The sequence below is a fragment of the Diplotaxodon limnothrissa genome, linkage group LG7 (assembly GCF_057381915.1).
Source record: "Diplotaxodon limnothrissa isolate DT_005_m linkage group LG7, D_limnothrissa_male_GT1.1, whole genome shotgun sequence".
NCBI lineage: Eukaryota > Metazoa > Chordata > Actinopteri > Cichliformes > Cichlidae > Diplotaxodon > Diplotaxodon limnothrissa.
This window is the reverse complement of record NC_140602.1, coordinates 3,422,186-3,440,366: the sequence shown is the minus strand read 5'-3', so window position 1 is coordinate 3,440,366 and position 18,181 is coordinate 3,422,186. Positions and strand designations below refer to the sequence as shown.

Below are 18,181 nucleotides of genomic sequence, written 5' to 3'. Positions count from 1 at the left end.
TCCTTTATTTTGAGTTTGGAGTACAAATCAGCTTTTTAACATCTATTCATATATTCATAAAAACATTTTATAGTATAATAGTACATTTCTCAGATTTAACAGTAACTTAAGGAGTTATAAGTTTTTCTGTGTTTCAAGGTTCAGTTTTGTTTATATTTGTGTATAATCACATATAAGCTCCAGATTGTACTTCAGCAAAATGCCAAGAAAAAGTCAAAGGTCGCAGTCCCTGAAGCTTAGATGGCAAAAGCAGAAAGAACAGGTGAATGTTTCTCAGAGCAGTGAGCAGGTAAAGGTGTGTGTTTCAGCTTTTCCCAGCACAGAAGTGCAGAGCAGTGTTCAGACAGCCACAGTGTCTTATGCAGATGTGGTAAAAAGAAGTGTTCCCTCAGTGTCTGTCCCAGAGCCTGAAGTTATGCAGGTAATCCAGACTAAACCCCAGCTAACTGTACAAACACAGCATGATGGAGAGACAGCCACAGTGTCTTATGCAGATGTGGTAAAAAGAAGTGTTCCCTCAGTGTCTGTCCCAGAGCCTGAAGTTATGCAGGTAATCCAGACTAAACCCCAGCTAACTGTACAAACACAGCATGATGGACAAGCTCCAGGACAGTCTCATGTACAGGTTACAAACAGTGAAAGTCCACGAGTGAGTAGCGTCTGTGCTTCCCGAAGCCAGGCCGCTCCTAGGTATGGAAAGTACCGGAATCAGCAATGCATGGCTAACAGTTTGGTTTTCCTGTCATTCTTACACGAGGATGAATTTATTACCAGAGCAGATCTAAACCGTGTGTTGGACAAAGGCCATGCCGTCTATTCAGATGCCAGACTGAGGTTTGTGAACAGTGTGTTTCTAGCCTGCGATGAACTTCCCTCAGTTGTTACCAGCCGCACACACGAGTATCAAGTCGACATGTCTCAGTTTGCTCATTACGGCACATTTGATGGTACAGATCACTTTCCGAGCCTTGAACAGGGATTACAGTGTTTGGCTTCAGACGTTCGCTATGCTTTGCTAGTCATGGGAGGAACAGTCATCGCTGTTAGCAGGCTGACTTCAGGTGAATATGCATATTTTGATCCTCACCCACGTAAGTCTACTGGTATGCCATTGTCGCTAAGTGTAAGTGGTGGAACTGCAGTTATGTTGAAATTCACACGTCTTAATGACATGATTGACAGGATCAAACGTTTGTACAGAATGTTCAGCATCGCACCAAGCTGTACTTATGAGCTACAGCCCATCGAGTTTCACAGTGAAAACGCTGCTGACCAAAGAGATGCTAATCAAACCACCGAATACAGACAAACAGCTACAACTGTTACAGCACCAGCTTTAAATGAAGCCGTTCATGAAATAAACTCCCAAAGATCTACTGACCAGACACAGAAGACTGTGAGAGACACTTTAACGACTGAAGTGACATCATCCAGAGTGGATTATTCAAATGAGACAGCTGCTACTGAAAACAACCATCTTCCTTCTGAGTATTTAGAAAAAGAAACATCTGCATCCTCTGTGAGAGAAACGCAGGTAACATCAGATTCTGTTCCTCAGAATGATTCAAACACTGCCTACTGTTTAACTAATATAACAGAGGAACTCTCAGATAAACTGCTGAAATATAATAAACAGCAAAGGAGAAAAATAAGGAGAAGATTATTAGCCCAAGAAAAAGTACCACAGAGAAAGGAAAATCAGAAGAAGAAAGAAAGGCAGATGTACAGGTTTGATGAAAGCTTCAAGACAAAGAAAAAAAACTCAACTAAGAAGTGTAATGATCCTGATCACAGACAGAAAAAGAGCATGTACAAAAATGAATTGTATAAATTAAATGCTACCTATAAGGAGAAACAGAGAGAACATTTAAGAAAGATGTATAGGGAAAGTGCTAAAATTAGAGAGAGAAAAAGAGAATGTGTCATAAGGACATATAAAGACAATCCCCTATTCAGAGAAAAGCAGAAGGAACGTGTAACAAGAACATATAGAGAGTCTCCCATATTCAGAGAAAAGCAGAAGGAACGTGTAACAAGAACATATAGAGAGTCTCCCATATTCAGAGAAAAGCAGAAAGAGCGTATAAGAAGAATATACAGAACTTGTGCTGGATTCAGAGAGAAACACAAAGCTTACATGAGGTCATATGTATATAACCTATATAAAAAAAGCGAAGATTTTAAACAGAAAAAACGATCTTATATGACAAAGCGGTATGGAGAAGAAAAACAATTTCAGCAACAACACAAGGACAATATGAGAGAACGAATGAGAGTAAAATATTGGAACGGTTTTTCTTTCAGACAGATGCATAATATCAGATGTGCAATGAATATAAAACGGAAATATCGCCAGATGCATCGACCAGCTGAGAGTTTACAGTGTCATCCAGAGAACACTTTAATGAATGAGGCCATATCTCGTTTCAGATCAAACATTAAGTCAGCACCATCTTATGTTTGTACTGTTTGTCTAAAAGCTTCTTTTCCTAATCAGGTGAAAATCTGCAAAAGAGAAAATTACTCAAAACACCAGACTGTAGCTCATCAGTGCCTAACTGGTAAATTTGTTCATGTGTGTGATGAAGCATGTCATGATCACTGCAGCTTTCCTGTTGAGAGAAAAAAAGAGTATATCTGTCACACATGTCACAGTTCCCTCAAAAGTGGATGCATGCCCAGGCTTGCTGCTGTTAACGGTTTAGAACTGCAGGATATTCCAGCTGAACTTTGTGATCTCAACATTCTGGAGAGACATCTGATTGCCAAATGCATACCATTTGCTAAGATTATTCCTCTTCCAAAGGGGAGACAGAGACTCATACGTGGTAATGTGGTGTGTGTACCATCTGAGGTCCAACAAACAGTTGACAGTTTACCGAGGATCAGAAGCCAATCACAGATCATGAGGATAAAGCTGAAAAGACGACTGTGCTACAAAGGCCATCAGCTGTTCCAGACTGTCACCTGGTCTAAACTCATTCAAGCTCTGCGTAAACTGAAACAAATTCATCCACAGTACACAGATATTATTATCAGAGATGATGCATTGCTTTGTGATCCAACGTTACCTGATGATGACAGCAGTGATGAAGCCAGCATGGCAAGTGATGATTATAATGAAGCAGATTTAATGGAAATTGACAACTATGAAAAAGATGCCCTTTTGTGTGAAAGTGAGTCTCAAAGTGACCAAGATATTAATATGCAATCCTGTGATGAACAACCAGAGGAACAAAATCCAGATGAACCAGAAAGTGATTTGAACAATGGAGGTTTTGCTCTAGAAAGTTGTCTGCAGCCCGTAGACATTTCAGAAGAGATTCTCTGTTTCACTGATAACACATATTGTGTGGCTCCTGCAGAAAGAAACAATCCTGTTAGCTTCTTCAGAACTCCTCATTTGGAAGCCATGGCATTTCCTGTGCAGTTTCCTACTGGTCAGAATACACTGGATGAAAAGAGACGTCTTAAACTCACACCAAGTGCTTACTTCAAGTCAAGGCTTTTCAACATTGATGCAAGATTTGCTAAAGACACAAATTACCTGTTTTTCTCACAGTTTGTCACTGAAATACACTTGGCTAATTCCAGCATGACAATACAGCTAAGGAAAGGTAAAACTATGACCAAAGATGGACGCAAAATCACATCAGGAATGTTACAAAGTAAGACAGAAGTAGAGAAGCTGGTAAGAAATAAAGATGCAATCAGATTTATGCAGCCACTCAGAGGAACTCCAGCTTACTGGCAGAAAACTACCAGAGATCTATTCAGCATGGTTCGCCAAATAGGAACACCTCAGTTCTTTGTCACTTTCTCTGCTGCTGAGATGAGATGGCCTGAAGTGATTCAAGCAATAAAGAGACAGCAAGGTGAAGAGGTTGATTTTGAAGCCCTGGACTGGTCAGAAAAGTGTGAAATTCTAAGATCAAATCCAGTAACCACCATGCGAATGTTTGATAAACGTGTTGAGGCTTTGTTCAGAGATTTGCTTTTTTCTCCTGCACAGCCCCTTGGTGAGATCATTGATTACTTTTACAGAGTTGAGTTCCAGCACAGAGGTAGTCCACATATACACATGTTGCTGTGGATTCGAGAAAAGGTAGAAGCAGATGTGGATGACGACCAAACTGTCTGTGACTTTGTTGACAGATACATCTCAGCTCAACTCCCTGATCCAGAAAAACAACCTGAACTGCACAAAAAAGTCACTGAGCTACAAAAGCACAGCAAAAACCACACAAAGACATGCTTTAAGAGTGTGAACTCTGGTTGTAGATTTGGGTTTCCCAAACCACCAGCCACAAGAACAATGATTGTGAGACAGGATGAGGATTCAGACACTGAAGCTGCAAAAGCCAAACTCAGACCTTTGTTGAACCTGCTGAAGGAACCTGAAGCTGCTTCCCTCACCATAGAGCAGATTCTGTCACGATGCAACTTGACAATGAATGAGTATGAACAGTGCCTCCAAGACATAAACAAGAAAACAGCTCTGATTCTGAAACGTGACCCAAATGAGTGTTGGATCAACAATTACAACCCAGACCTGCTTGAAGCCTGGAACTCTAATTTAGATGTCTCATTCATTTTGAATGCCTATTCATGTATAGAATACCTCTGTAAATATATAACAAAGAAAGAATCTGGCCTCTCTGAATACCTGAAGACAGTTATTGACAACTCTGATAAGAACACCGTCAATGAGTGTGATGAAATGAGAGCTGTGATGCAGGCTTACTCAAAAAAGAGAGAAATCAGCGCACAGGAGTGTGTGACTCGAGTCTGTGGCCTAAAAATGAAAAAATGTTCCCGCAGTGTTGTATTTGTACCAACAGATGATAACCCAGTAAAAATGAGTCGGCCCATGAGCTTCCTGGAAAGCACAACACACGACAGTTGTAATATTTGGATGACAAGTTTGAGTGATAAATACAAATGCAGACCTGAGACCCCAGAATATGAGGAAATGTCACTGGCTGATTTTGCTGCCTTGTGCAGGTTGGTAAGTGGTCCAAATGAAGGAAAAGATGTGCTTCCTCTTCTAAACCAGCTTGGATTTGTACAAAGGCGAAAGAATGATAAACCAGCTATAATCAGATATTACCACTGTTCACAGGAAAAAGATCCTGAGCAATATTATGGTCGACTGTTGAGACTTTACCTTCCACACAGATCAGAGCAGGAACTGAAACCACAAGGGTTCCAAACCTATCAGTCCTTCTACAACTCAGGTTTTGTACGACTTCCATGTTCAGACCACAGTGAGTCTGTGAAAAGGGTTGTGAAAAGAAATAAAGACAAGTATGAGAAGAACTCTGAGGATATTGAGAGTGCACTGGAAGAGTTTGAACAAAATAGGGATGTTGTGATTGATGAATGGTGTAATCTGGCTCCTGAATCTGAAGTTGTGAGGCTGCAATGTGATGAGAATCTTCCTGAGAGACATTCTGATGATGAGAACGAACAGGAGAATGTCCCCGACTACAGTCGTCAGTCTGATGCTGTAACAGAGATCAGAGCCATCAGAGAACAACCTGCAGTAGATCCAGCCGTGGTACGTGTAATGTATCAGAATCTGAACCAGAAGCAGGCCTGCGTGTTCTATGCCATAAGAGACTGGTGTATTCAGCGAGTTTGTGGTTTGAACCCAGATCCATTTTTCTTCTATATCAATGGTGGTGCAGGAACTGGAAAGTCACACCTGATTAAGTGTATTCACTCTGAAGCATCAAAGATCCTGAGCAGACTGCCTGCTAATGCAGAAGAAGCTGACATATCAAATCCAACTGTTTTACTGACTTCATTTACCGGTACAGCAGCTTTTTCTATCAATGGCTCTACATTACATTCTCTACTGAAACTACCCAGGAGTCTGAAACCACCCATTCAAGGACTTGGTAACCAACTGGATGAAGTCAGATCTGAGCTGATGAATGCTGAAATTATTGTTATTGATGAGATTTCAATGGTTTCAAAACCCCTTTTTGCTTATGTGGATGCAAGACTGAAACAAATCAAAGGCACTCAGAGACCTTTTGGTGGAATGTCAGTTTTAGCTGTTGGAGATTTTTACCAGCTGCCACCAGTGCGACAGTCTAAACCTCTCTGTGTTTACGATCCAGAACAGATTGACCTATGGCAGGAACATTTTCAGATGATCACTCTAACCGAGATCATGCGTCAGAAAGATGATGTGGCCTTTGCAGAGATGCTGAACAGGATTAGAGTGAAAGAAAAGACAGATGAGCTTTCTCAGTGCGACAGAGATTTGTTGTCACAGGCTGTGACTGCACCAGAAGAATGTCCAACTGAGGTCTTACACATTTATGCCACCAACAAGAATGTGGAATCCCACAACACAGATACCCTGAAGAAGCTTCATTCAAACATCATAATCATCAATGCAGACGATTTCCAGAAGGATAAATGTACAGGCAGAATGGAACGAAGAGACAAACCATTTACAGGTGGGAGAAATGATTTACCTGACACTCTGAATGTTGCTGAAGGAGCTCGAGTCATGCTGACCAGAAACTTGGACACACTAAACGGTTTGGTCAACGGTGCTTTTGGTATACTGGTAAAGGTGGTGAGATCTGAAAATGATGGACACATAATTAAACTGGGGCTCAGAATGGACAACCGGCAGCCTATGAGACACAACCGCAGTGCTAATGCAGCATCTGATGATCTGGTTTACATTGAGAGAGCAGAGGAGAGTCTGAAGTTTAAAGGAGCAGTACGCAGACAGTTTCCTGTAAAGCTAGCATTCGCCTGCACAATTCACAAAACTCAGGGTCTTACAACACAGACAGCTGTAGTTTCAATGAAGAACATTTTTGAACCAGGTATGGCTTACGTTGCTCTCAGCAGGGTGACGTCTCTCAGTGGACTCTATTTGCAGGACTTGGATGAGAAAAAGATTTACGCCAATCCCGAGGTAACTGCAGCGCTCCAAACCATGAGACAAGCCAGTGTTGAGGAAATGATGCCTCTTCTTCAGGTCAGAGAAACAGCCAGCAGACTTGACACTCTTACACTGATCCATCACAATACGGAGGGTTTGCCATCTCACATCAGTGACATCAAGAGTCATCATGAAATGTGTTTAGCAGATGTTTTGTGTCTCACTGAGTCTCACCTTCAAGGCTCCTTTGTTGCAGACAGTCTTCATTTGGATGGCTACACCATGTTCAAACGCAACAGACATGTTTCCTACACAAACTTTCCTCACATGGCCAGCAGAAGTGGTGGGGGAGTTGTTGTGTATTTGAGGAATCATTTTCAGGTTCAGGTAAAACAGTATCTGCATAATGTCACTGATCTTGAGTTTTTAGTGTTGAAGGTTCAGGCTCCATTCCCTGCACTCATTGCTGTTGTGTACAGACCCCCTGACTACAGTTTGACACCATTCATGCAAAACCTGGTAAGTCTTTTAGATTCACTTGAAATAATGGACTGTCACCCAATAATTGTGTGTGGAGATTTTAATGAGAACCAGTTGCAGAGTGGAAGAAAACAGATTCTGGAGCAGTTTCAGTCGAGAGGGTATTCACAGCTGATCACTTCTGGCACTACAGACAAGAACACCCTGCTTGACCTCATTTTTATTTCTCAGCCACAGAAATGTCTGTATTCAGGTGTTCTGAGATCATATTACAGTTACCACAACCCTGTCTTTTGTGTCCTGTCCTCGAGCCAATCATGAAGTCGTCTGGTGAGTTTTGAAACAATTACAGATCATGTTTGTTACAGAGTTTACTGATTGTAGAGCATGAAAAAGATTTTTCATTGAAAAAAGGGTCTTCCCTACTCTGTCTGTCAGAAGACCCTTTCTTATTGCAATGTTATTAATCATTTCACCAAATCATTGCTGAACTTCATGCAGAGCAGAGAACATCTGCTATCATGCACCTCTGATCTGAAATGTGCTGCAACATTTATTAAACCAACATCATTTCTTTTATTCTCATGTTTTAAATGACTAAATCTTTTTACTGTGACGTATGTAGCTCAACAAACGAGATCTTCCCCTCCAAGGGCTTGAAAATATGAAATAGTAAATAAATAAATCCCACATAAATGCAGGTATTTATTATGGGTCACATGAATAAATACAGACAATTATATTTTCTTGATTATAGTAGCTTTTGTAGAATCAAAAGTTTTTGTGATGAATGAGTTTTTGCTTATCATGTTTTACAGGTAAAAAATGTCAAAAGTTATAAACTATCTTTAGGCTACCAGAGATGTCTATAATGATACATTATGTAGAGAAAAACATTAGTACAGCTTACAGAATATGTATAAAAACTGATTTAGAAGTAAATGGATAGTTTTCTGAAAGTTCCCGACTACAGTTTAACACCACCCACCCAGATCAGCCCCCAAGTGTCTATGTAATGCTGGTATGGTGTGTGAGTTTGACTTGGCCTTTATCCGGGTGGGTTTGGGTTTGGGTGGATAAAGGCCAAGTCAGAATTCTCTGAGCAGCTGGAAAAAGCTGCTAATAAACAAAGACATCAAAAAGTGTGGGCTTTAGGTGTAGCCCCCGCTTTCTGATGCACTAATTAGACTTAGTAACCGACACCCCATACCAGCATTACATAGACACTTGGGGGCTGAGCTGGGTGGGTGGTGTTATAAGCACGTGTTTTGTTAGATATATTTTTTCAGACACCATCTTCATGAACTGCTGAGCCAAACTTGATCCATCAGTGCTGGACTGCACAGATAACTACATGCCACAAGGAGACTGCTGTGTTATGAATTGCCATACCAGTGTGTCTTCAATGGAGAAGATGACACACCCATCACCTGACCTCCTGCCTGATCTGGAGACCATCATCATGCTACCACACTACACACCTCTGAGACCATCAATGATGACTCATACTGAGGAAACTGTATTTCCTGTCAGAGATGCTCAGTGATCCTCAGAGCAGAGAGCGGTATGATTCTTTATTTTTGATTTAAAAAAACAAATGTCAGTGTTTTTTAATTCAATTAATTAATTAAAATCCTGTTTATTGCATAAATAATTCCACACTCAAATGATTATACTTGTTGACACTTTTTGAGTTTTAATTCACATTATGGATTACAAATCTATGCTTTTTCTACTCTGTCTCTCTGTGCAGGTATTGCTGTCTTCTGAGTTCTTCAGTGTTCCAACTGAGACATTCAAACCTCACTGCAGAGCTCATGTCTTTCCTCACCATCATGTGAGTGTGAGATTGCTCTGGATTCTGGTTATATGGCCTGCAGCACCTATAAGGTATTTCAATATTGTTCATTGTATAACTTATTTGTAGTTTTTAGGCCTTAACACAAATAAAATGTTCCTTTTTCTGTATTTTTTAGAATAAGCTCGTCCAGTGTGCCTGCATTCCAGCTTCACAGAAAAGAACATCAGACACCAGCGAGGGAGGATAAGAAAGACAGACACAACAACATTGTCATCCCCTATGTAGCCGGTGTATCAGAAAAACTCAGGAGAGTTTTCTCCAAATACGACATCCCAGTGTACTTCAGACCCAGTAACACACTCAGACAGAAACTGGTTCACCCGAAAGACAAAACTCCTAAACACAAACTTAACAATGTGGTGTACGCTGTACAGTGCAGCGAGGAATGCCTGGACTTCTACATCGGAGAGACCAAACAGCCACTTCACAAGCACATGGCACAACATAGAAGAGCCACCTCCACGGGACAAGACTCAGCAGTTCATCTGCATCTAAAGGACAAAGGTCAGTCTTTGAGGATGCCAATGTTCACATTTTGGACAGATGGAGGAGTGAAAGAAGCCATTTACGTCCACTGTGAGCGACCATCTTTAAACAGAGGCGGTGGTTTATGACACCAACTGTCTGCCATCTATAATCCAGTTTTGAGTTCCCTCCCCAGACACCGTAACGTCCACTCACATCCTGGGAGTGGGCGTGGGTGATTTCCTGACCTCGGGAAATCACATGATAGGGTGGGGCCAGGTTTCACAATGAGCTCACCCGAAACCCTGGCTGATTGGGACCCACACCCACTTTCACACCTTGGCTCATGTGATTAGGTAGAGGATCATCAGGGGGTTCTTTGTCCCTCTTTGGGGGGAAACTCCCACTGGGTTTAAATCTGGGACTCTCCACCATTGACCCTTAGAACTGAAGAAGCTTCTCGGATGAGAGGTGAAACGTCTTCAAGGAACTCAAAGAAGTCCAGACGCTTTTCTTTCCAAGCTCCTTAGACTTCACTTGTGTTAATTACATTTTATTTGTTGTTGTTTTCTTTTAGATTTATATGCAGTGATTGGATGTGGTGGAGCTTTGTTAACCGTGTGGAAAACATCTGTTTGTGATGATATTTACAATGAGGCTTTAAGGTGACAGTTTCCATGTAATTTCAATCCTCTTACTAAGCAAAAACATGTTTGCAATTAACATATTTTTTCAGTTTTGTCTTTTGGATTTATGGTTAACATTCCTCTGTGACAGCAAATACTAAACTGGTCCAAGTAACCAGCATATCATTGGCCAAAGGCAAAAAGGACCACATGTCACCCTAGCAATGAATTTTTGACTGTGTTTGTGTTAGTATAGAGTAGGTCTAACAGTGGTTTTCCACATCTGCTCTAATATATATAGATAATGGGTCAGACATATAAAGTCATTTTGAAAAGTTCATAAAGGTCATTTATATGTGTTCCTCTTTATCATTTTATATCAGGTCAAACAGCAGACTTGAGTTTTGATCAGGGTAGAACCATAACATTCATGCTAATGGTTCTACTGTTTACAGTTACTTTATGATGGATTTCACCCTGGTCACAGCACTATCTGAAAAGCTGTTAGAGGTAAAGTTAAGCCAATTAATACCTCATCATAAGTCACTCTCTAACGCAGGGCAGTGATTATTATTCACTGTAATTTATTCCACAACAATGTTCTTTATTTGATTCTTTAAATATGCACATCGATTGTTTAGCTGTGTGACTCTCCACACCTGAAATATATCACAATGTGGACTTCATTTCGACAGTATTTTGTAGATTGGTACCATATTTATCATCGAATCATCTTGTGCATTTATTAACTAAATGTTGTTTGGTTTTTTTTTTGTTTGTTTGTTTGGGGTTTTTATGTTGCCATTTTTACATTTCACCAACTGTGTAAATTCTGCAATTTTACCTTGGTTTTGTTTCACATCAGTTTATCTGCTGGCTGGTATTCCTGTCTTCCTTCTCTCACCCCAACCGGTCGCAGCAGATGGCCGCCCCTCCCTGAGCCTGGTTCTGCTGGAGGTTTCTTCCTGTTAAAAGGGAGTTTTTCCTTCCCACTGTCGCCAAAGTGCTTGCTCATAGGGGTCATATGTCATATGATTGTTGGGTTTTTCTCTGTATCTATGAAGCGCCTTAAGGTGACTTTTGTTGTGATTTGGCGCTATATAAATTGAATTGAATTGGTTTTCTTTCTTTTCTAATGTTTCTGGTCATTTTTCACAGTTAAACAAGTAACTTTGAGGTTACTTCATCGTTTTCAGCTGTTATCTGTATAAATTTTTTTCCTAATAATTACATTTCTGCAAAATTATAGCAGTTCTGGTAAGTTGTAATATTTCTGCCAAGTTATTAATTTTTGACTAAATTATTACATTTCTGCTAAGTTGTAGCTTCTGGTAAACTACAACATTTCTGCTGAATTGTTATGTTTCTTCTAAGTTATTGCATTTCTGATAAGTTATTACATTTTTGCTAACTTGATGTTGTTCTGCAAAGTTATTAAAATTTCAACAACTTTTTAAACACTGACTTTGATTTCTTCAGCTTCTTCAGCTATTTTCAACTATTTTCAGCAGACAGCTTCAGCTTTACAGCATGCACACTGCATTTTCGCAGGAAATGCAAATTTTTCTAGTATAGATTTGTTTAACTGACTGAAGCAATGACAACAGTCTTCTCCTGAACACCAACACCAAGGAGGTGGTAAAGAGTTCACCAGACCTAAAAACAAAACAAAACAATGCAGGACAGTCTGCAAAGATGTTGAGTCAGTCAGACATCGTGCAGAGCAGATGAGGAAGAAGTTGTAATCTAAAATGGAGAACAATAAATACAGCCACCTAAGCATCCTCACAGGACAAGATGAACTGCAGTGAGAGGGTCATCTTACTGCACTGCAGGACTCAGAGGTTCAGGACGGTCTTTATCCCCATTGCCATGAGGCTTTTTAAAAGAAACTACACATGTTCTTCTCACATTTATTTCTTTTACTCTAATAAACACTGGTAGTAATCATATGAATTCTGAGCTAAATGGACTTGCCCTGATAGGCTTCAGCCAGCACAGAAGCTAATACACCACAGCACTTAGGGAAACTGAAACTGACTGTTATTAATGTTTTCAAACTGTTTAAGAAAAACATATATAATCTTTCAGCCTTCTAAAAAACACATAAAAACAGTATTATATGATGTTGAACATACAGATAGGCAGTTGTTGGCCTACAGGAGTGTTCTTTATCGAAGGTTTTAAGTGCTTAAAAAGTCTGTTAAGCTCTGTACAGAGCATGCAATGTAACTGTACATTAGAGAGTGTTTTATAAACCATGTCTTCTGTTTCATTTAATAAACATGAGACTGCTTTATGCATTTTCAGCTATTTATTAGATTTTATCAGATTAAAAAACACTTAGCATAAGAATGCAGTTGAAACTATAACTTTTAAATATTGTTTAAATGAATGAACATAGCAACTTGAACATTTTAAAAAATACAAACAAAACAAATGAACTATATTTATATATATAGATCTATATATATATATACATATCTATATCTATATCTATATCTATATATATATCTATATATATCTATATCTATATATATTTATTCTGGTTTTTTTATGTGTACTATTTGTTTTCCTTTGATTTTTACAGTAAAAGTGATCCTGTGCTTCTCAAACTCCTCCTCGTAGGGCTTCCACATCTCCTCTTCAATGAAGAGGGTTTCTCCAGTTAGAAGGAGAACTTGCAGCTGGGTGGACTGCAGTGCACTGCACTGCTCTGCAGTGGCCACACCAACTACAGTTACTTGAGTACTTTCATCTTCCTTTGTCTGTCAATACACAAAAAGCATATATTTAATATGGTAATCACGTCTTGATGCATGCTCAATGATCCATGTAAGTAAATCCCAAAAGGATGATTCTGTTCATCTGGACGTAGCATTTTCAAGTGGGAGAAATGTTTTGTCACTCATCCAGGTGACTTCTTCAGTCTGTTTTACCCAATCTTTTAAACAGTACATTGCATAATGACTGAAACTAGCCCACTGAAGAAGCAATAGGCTGGGAGGTCAGTTAATTGGTCAGTAATATACAAATTGTCACGGGCACTGATCAAAGACCACAGAAACCTGCAGTCCGCTGAGACTGAAGAAGTCACTTGGATGAGTGATGAAACATTTCTCCCACTTGAAAATGCTACGTCCAGATGAACAGAGTCAATCTTTTGGACCACCTATAATTCTAAACATTTTGGCAAATGACATTGCTATTACATGTTGGTACAAACATATGGCTTCTTCATACCTCAGTCTTTGTATGGGAAGTTGACTGGAGCTGTACTCCATAGGCGGAGCGGTGCACTTTCACATGGGAGATCTTTACCTGATCTCCCACACGAACGTCAACAATTGACGCCTCCCTCCACAAGGAGACAGTCATTGTATATCCATCCTGAAATCACAAAAATGACAGAATGAAACATTTATTCATTAACTAATGGAAATCTCAAATATGCCTATTTTCACCATTTTCAATATTACACTTTAGTTGCACCATTACCTGTTTTAGCTGGAGAGTGCGTATTGGCACCAGTTGTTTGCCTGAGCAAACTGTCCTCACTGCCGAACACTGAAAATTCAATTAAAATATAATGTCAGTTATAGTGATTGCATAAATCTGTGTGTGTACATCTAGGTGCTACTTTCTTGACTTACTACATCTATTATTTTATTATTGTTGTTAATGATAAATCTACAACCATTTACAAAATAATAGTGGTTGATCTTGTTCTCACAATTTTGTGTTTGTTTGACAAGAACAATAAAATTATTAATTTTACTTTTAAAGACAAAAAAGTAATGGTTTCTTTGAAAACCTGAAGCAATATCAATTCTGATGGAACCACAAATATTTACCTCCACAACCTCCCCTTCCACTGTCATGAGCCCTCCAGATGTTGGGCTCATCTTTAGTGGTGTTACTGGGGAAGGTGGATTAAGCAGCTCCTCCGCCTTAATGATGAGGGCCTCCGAGACTGCCAGGGCAGGAGCTTTAAAGAACTGTGTCCTCGCAGTGATATTGATGAGATAAGGGGGAGCTTGGCCCCTCAGCTCATGTCCCCTCATCATGTAGGACATGTCCTGTTTTACTTTGGAGGAGAACTCTTCAAACAAGGTGATCTTCAGCACTGTTTCACCGTCTGTGATTGCTGCCACTTTATTTTTTTTTGTTGACAGTGCTTTGACCTCTCCATCCTCAGTAACCCAGCTGATCACCTGATAAATACATAAATAAAGAAATGTATTTCTATGATCTTACTCCATAGTCACGTTCATACATGTGAAAGTCTACATCATATGATTGTTGGGTTTTTCTCTGTATTTATTATTGTACGATCTACTGTACAATATAAAGCGCCTTAAAGCGACTGTTGTGATTTGATGCTATATAAATAAAATTGAATTGAATCACCTTTAGCTGGTCACAACATTTCAACACCCGGATATGAATGGGTGGGGGCCGGAAATACGGCGTCTCAGGCCGGTTGTCAGTCAGTTTCCTTAAGGCCATTCTGAAAATAAAAAAAGCAAAATAAACACATTAACAGGTTCATACATTTCTGCTGGATACAGTTCTGACAGAATACAGTAACACCTGTTGCTTTCATGTCATCTCTTCACATTTTGATATAAAACAAACACATCATGAACTTCCTCAACCCTACGTGTGTTTCTGAGGTTCCTGCTTGATATTTACATACCTGAAAACATTTCAATATTTTTGTAAAAACACAAATTATCTTTACAAAATGTTGGTCTGAAAATTAATTAAACGCTTATGAGCCTTCATAAAATACATACAGACGGAGACATGAGTAATCACCAGGACATTAACGGTAATAATTCTGCAGTGAAAAATAGCGTTTATAATGGAAGTCAATGGGACGAAAACGTCCACTAGGGCTCTAAGAGGATGTGTATTGTTAGCTTAGCCACTGAAGCTAATTTAAGGAAGTCAGACTTGACGGTCTTTATATTCACAGGAACTTAAATGGCTAGATTTTTTATCTTTCACTACATTATAATGTGTTATACATAGTATAAAGGCACTAAAAAACGGCTTCAATATCAATACTTACGTTTTATGAAGTTCTTAATATCACAAGAGCACAAAGTAGAAGAGCTGTGACTGTGTCTGTAAGTTTCTTCAGAAAGACCGGGAAAGGGACCGCTGGTCTTTGATGTTACAAATTGTGATGCAATCTGTTGCCATCGGCCTGATTGGCTAACTATGATTGTTGTTTTTCCCAATTGTACTGCCTTGTGTTGATTTTGTCCCTTTACTTTAGGGCGGTTTTTGTTGGTGATCAGACCCGATTCTTGTCTAATTTGAATTATGAAATTATCAGTACTATTTTATAAGTCTCAAACTTACAATTTAAAACGTATAAAATTACTGGTCTTTTTTATTTTTTATGTAGTTAATGTATTATGTAGTTTTTTTAAAGTTCGACTGCTAAAGCCCTGCATGTATTTTTTTAGATGAGCTTTTATTTTGAAAGTGGCGATCTCTTTTCCTGGTGTCATGGAAGCACGCCTAACAGATCCACGTTACTGCTAGTCCCCGGGACAGAGTGCGGGAAATCAATGCGGTTCGAATACGTTCATAGACGCAGGAGTGCTAATTCCCTCCAGATTTCGTCCGAAGGCGCAGGTTTCAAGGCTGCACACGGTGACTGAGCATCCTAACATTTCAAAATTCAAAGGGTCAAGCTTCAAGGTTTTACTTCAAAAAGGTAAGCTAAACTTGGTCAACACAGCATTTGGAGTATGCATTTGAAGTACACTTGGAATTGGGACAGCCGTTGTCCCGTGGCGGTGACGTAATCACACTCAAAGTGTGCGGTCTCTTAATTGGGACACAGCCATAGTGTGTGTGTTCACCTCTGTTTTCGTTAGATTGTCTGCGTTACTTCTACGTTCTCTGCTATCTATCAGCCCCTGTGTTTTCTCTGCTGGACATCCCCTCTGAGTTTCCATGTCTCAGGTTTTCTAATGATGTTTCAGGTATAGCTTTCCCAGCTTAGGTTTTGTTTTTTCTTTTTTGTCTCTTTCTCCTAATGCCACACACTTTGCCTCAGTAACTGTAACATTCAGATGACTACTATCCAATTATTTCTCTGATGGTTATGCAAGAAGAGCCTAATAAACTTAAAGCCAGAAGACCGTAAAGCAGAGGTATAACTGTATGAGCTACAAAGTTTAAATGTTTTATCACAATCATAGTGTGCAGCTCACAAACAGCTGATTGTTTTAGTGTTTTCTCGGAAATATCAGATGTAACTAGTGATGTCACAATGAAAATGAAATAATATTGAACAGTATAGAATCAGACATGTTAGAATTTGCTTAAAATTCTACTTGTTTTATTTTTAAAAATTGTGCAACATTTTGTTTTTCAGATGTTTTTGCTGAATTGATCAAGACTGACTGTAAGAGTGTAAACATCGAGTAACTATGATGTTCGAGCCCTCTCAAGAACAGGTAAATAGTCATTTAGAGATTAAATTTGTCCCAGTTACTTTGTTCTACTCTGTCTGTAAAGCTTCACTTTTGTCACACTTCCTGCCTCCAAGAAGCTGAAGTAGAAGTAGAACTCTGCACCAGAACCTTTTTGTGACTTTTGTGACATTTCTGTCAATGGTGTAATTGTTGGTCTTTTGTGAATTCTAAGTAGGTGATTACTGAAAGGCAAGAGAGAAACCGAAGGCATCAGGTGACCTGTGATATGTCAGAGCTACAGAGAGGAATATTTGTGACAAGTATCCAACATTTGGGGAAAAATAGTTTCAAAGATGCATATTAAACAGGCAAGCTTTCATATTTAGAGGACAAAAACTATTACTTACTTTTAATCATTATTATGTGGTTAAGTACTGGACTGTGTGCTTTTGAGGCCAAGTCACACAGGGTTTCTTAGCTTAGACTGATGAGTATTTGAAATGTCAGCAATTCTTGATTGTAACACCTTTTATTGTAGTTTTAACACTGATGAATCAGCTTTCATAAATGAAGCAAATGTTTCATTTATCTATATTAATACCGTAAGTAATGCTTAGTAGAATCATCTTTGCTGAATCCAATGGTGAAACATGGAGAATTTTTCCTCTACTCTGAGTAGAGCTAGATTTGGTTAAAAACGACAAAAATAAGTATGGCATTTGACAAAATACTAAAGGTTTTTTGCTTTGCTTTTTGGAATGTTTGTAAGTTGTGCATTGATAACTTCCCTTTTTAACCAGTGTCAAACAATGACTGGGTGACCAGTGTTGTCATCATCAGGGCAGGCCAGCACAGCAGGAAAAGTGAAATGGCCAGGCTGAGAGTTACAGTGTGATGCAAAAGTTTGGGCAACCTTGTTAATAGTCATTATTTTCCTGTATAAATTGTTGGTTGTTACAATGAAAAATGTCAGTTAAATATATCATATAGGAGACACACACAGTGATATTTGAGAAGTGAAATGCAGTGTATTGGATTTACAGAAAGTGTGCAATATTTTTTTTTTAGACAAAATCAGGCCGGTGCATAAATTTGGGCACCACAAAAAAAGACATGAAATCAATATTTAGTAGATTCACCCTTTGCAGAAATTACAGCCTCTAAACACTTCCTGTAGGTTCCAATGAGAGTCTGGATTGTGGTTGAAGGTATTTTGGACCACTCCTCTTTACAAAACATCTCTAGTTCATTCAGGTTTGATGGCTTCCAAGCATGGACAGTCACACCACAGATTTTCAATAATATTCAGGTCTGGGGACTGAGATGGCCATTCCAGAACGTTGTACTTGTTCCTCTGCATGAAAGCCTTAGTGGATTTTGAGCAGTGTTTCGGGTC

General features: G+C 39.2%; 1 long non-coding RNA gene across 1 annotated transcript; it reads left to right on the top strand.

Annotated features, from left to right (window-relative positions):
- The first annotated feature begins 8,439 nt into the window (after nt 1-8,439).
- LOC146627570 (uncharacterized) lies at nt 8,440-10,531 on the top strand. The gene is made up of 3 exons (XR_014906360.1): nt 8,440-8,957; nt 9,147-9,283; nt 9,370-10,531. It is a non-coding gene; the product is annotated as an uncharacterized LOC146627570 (long non-coding RNA).
- The last annotated feature ends 7,650 nt before the right edge of the window (nt 10,532-18,181 follow it).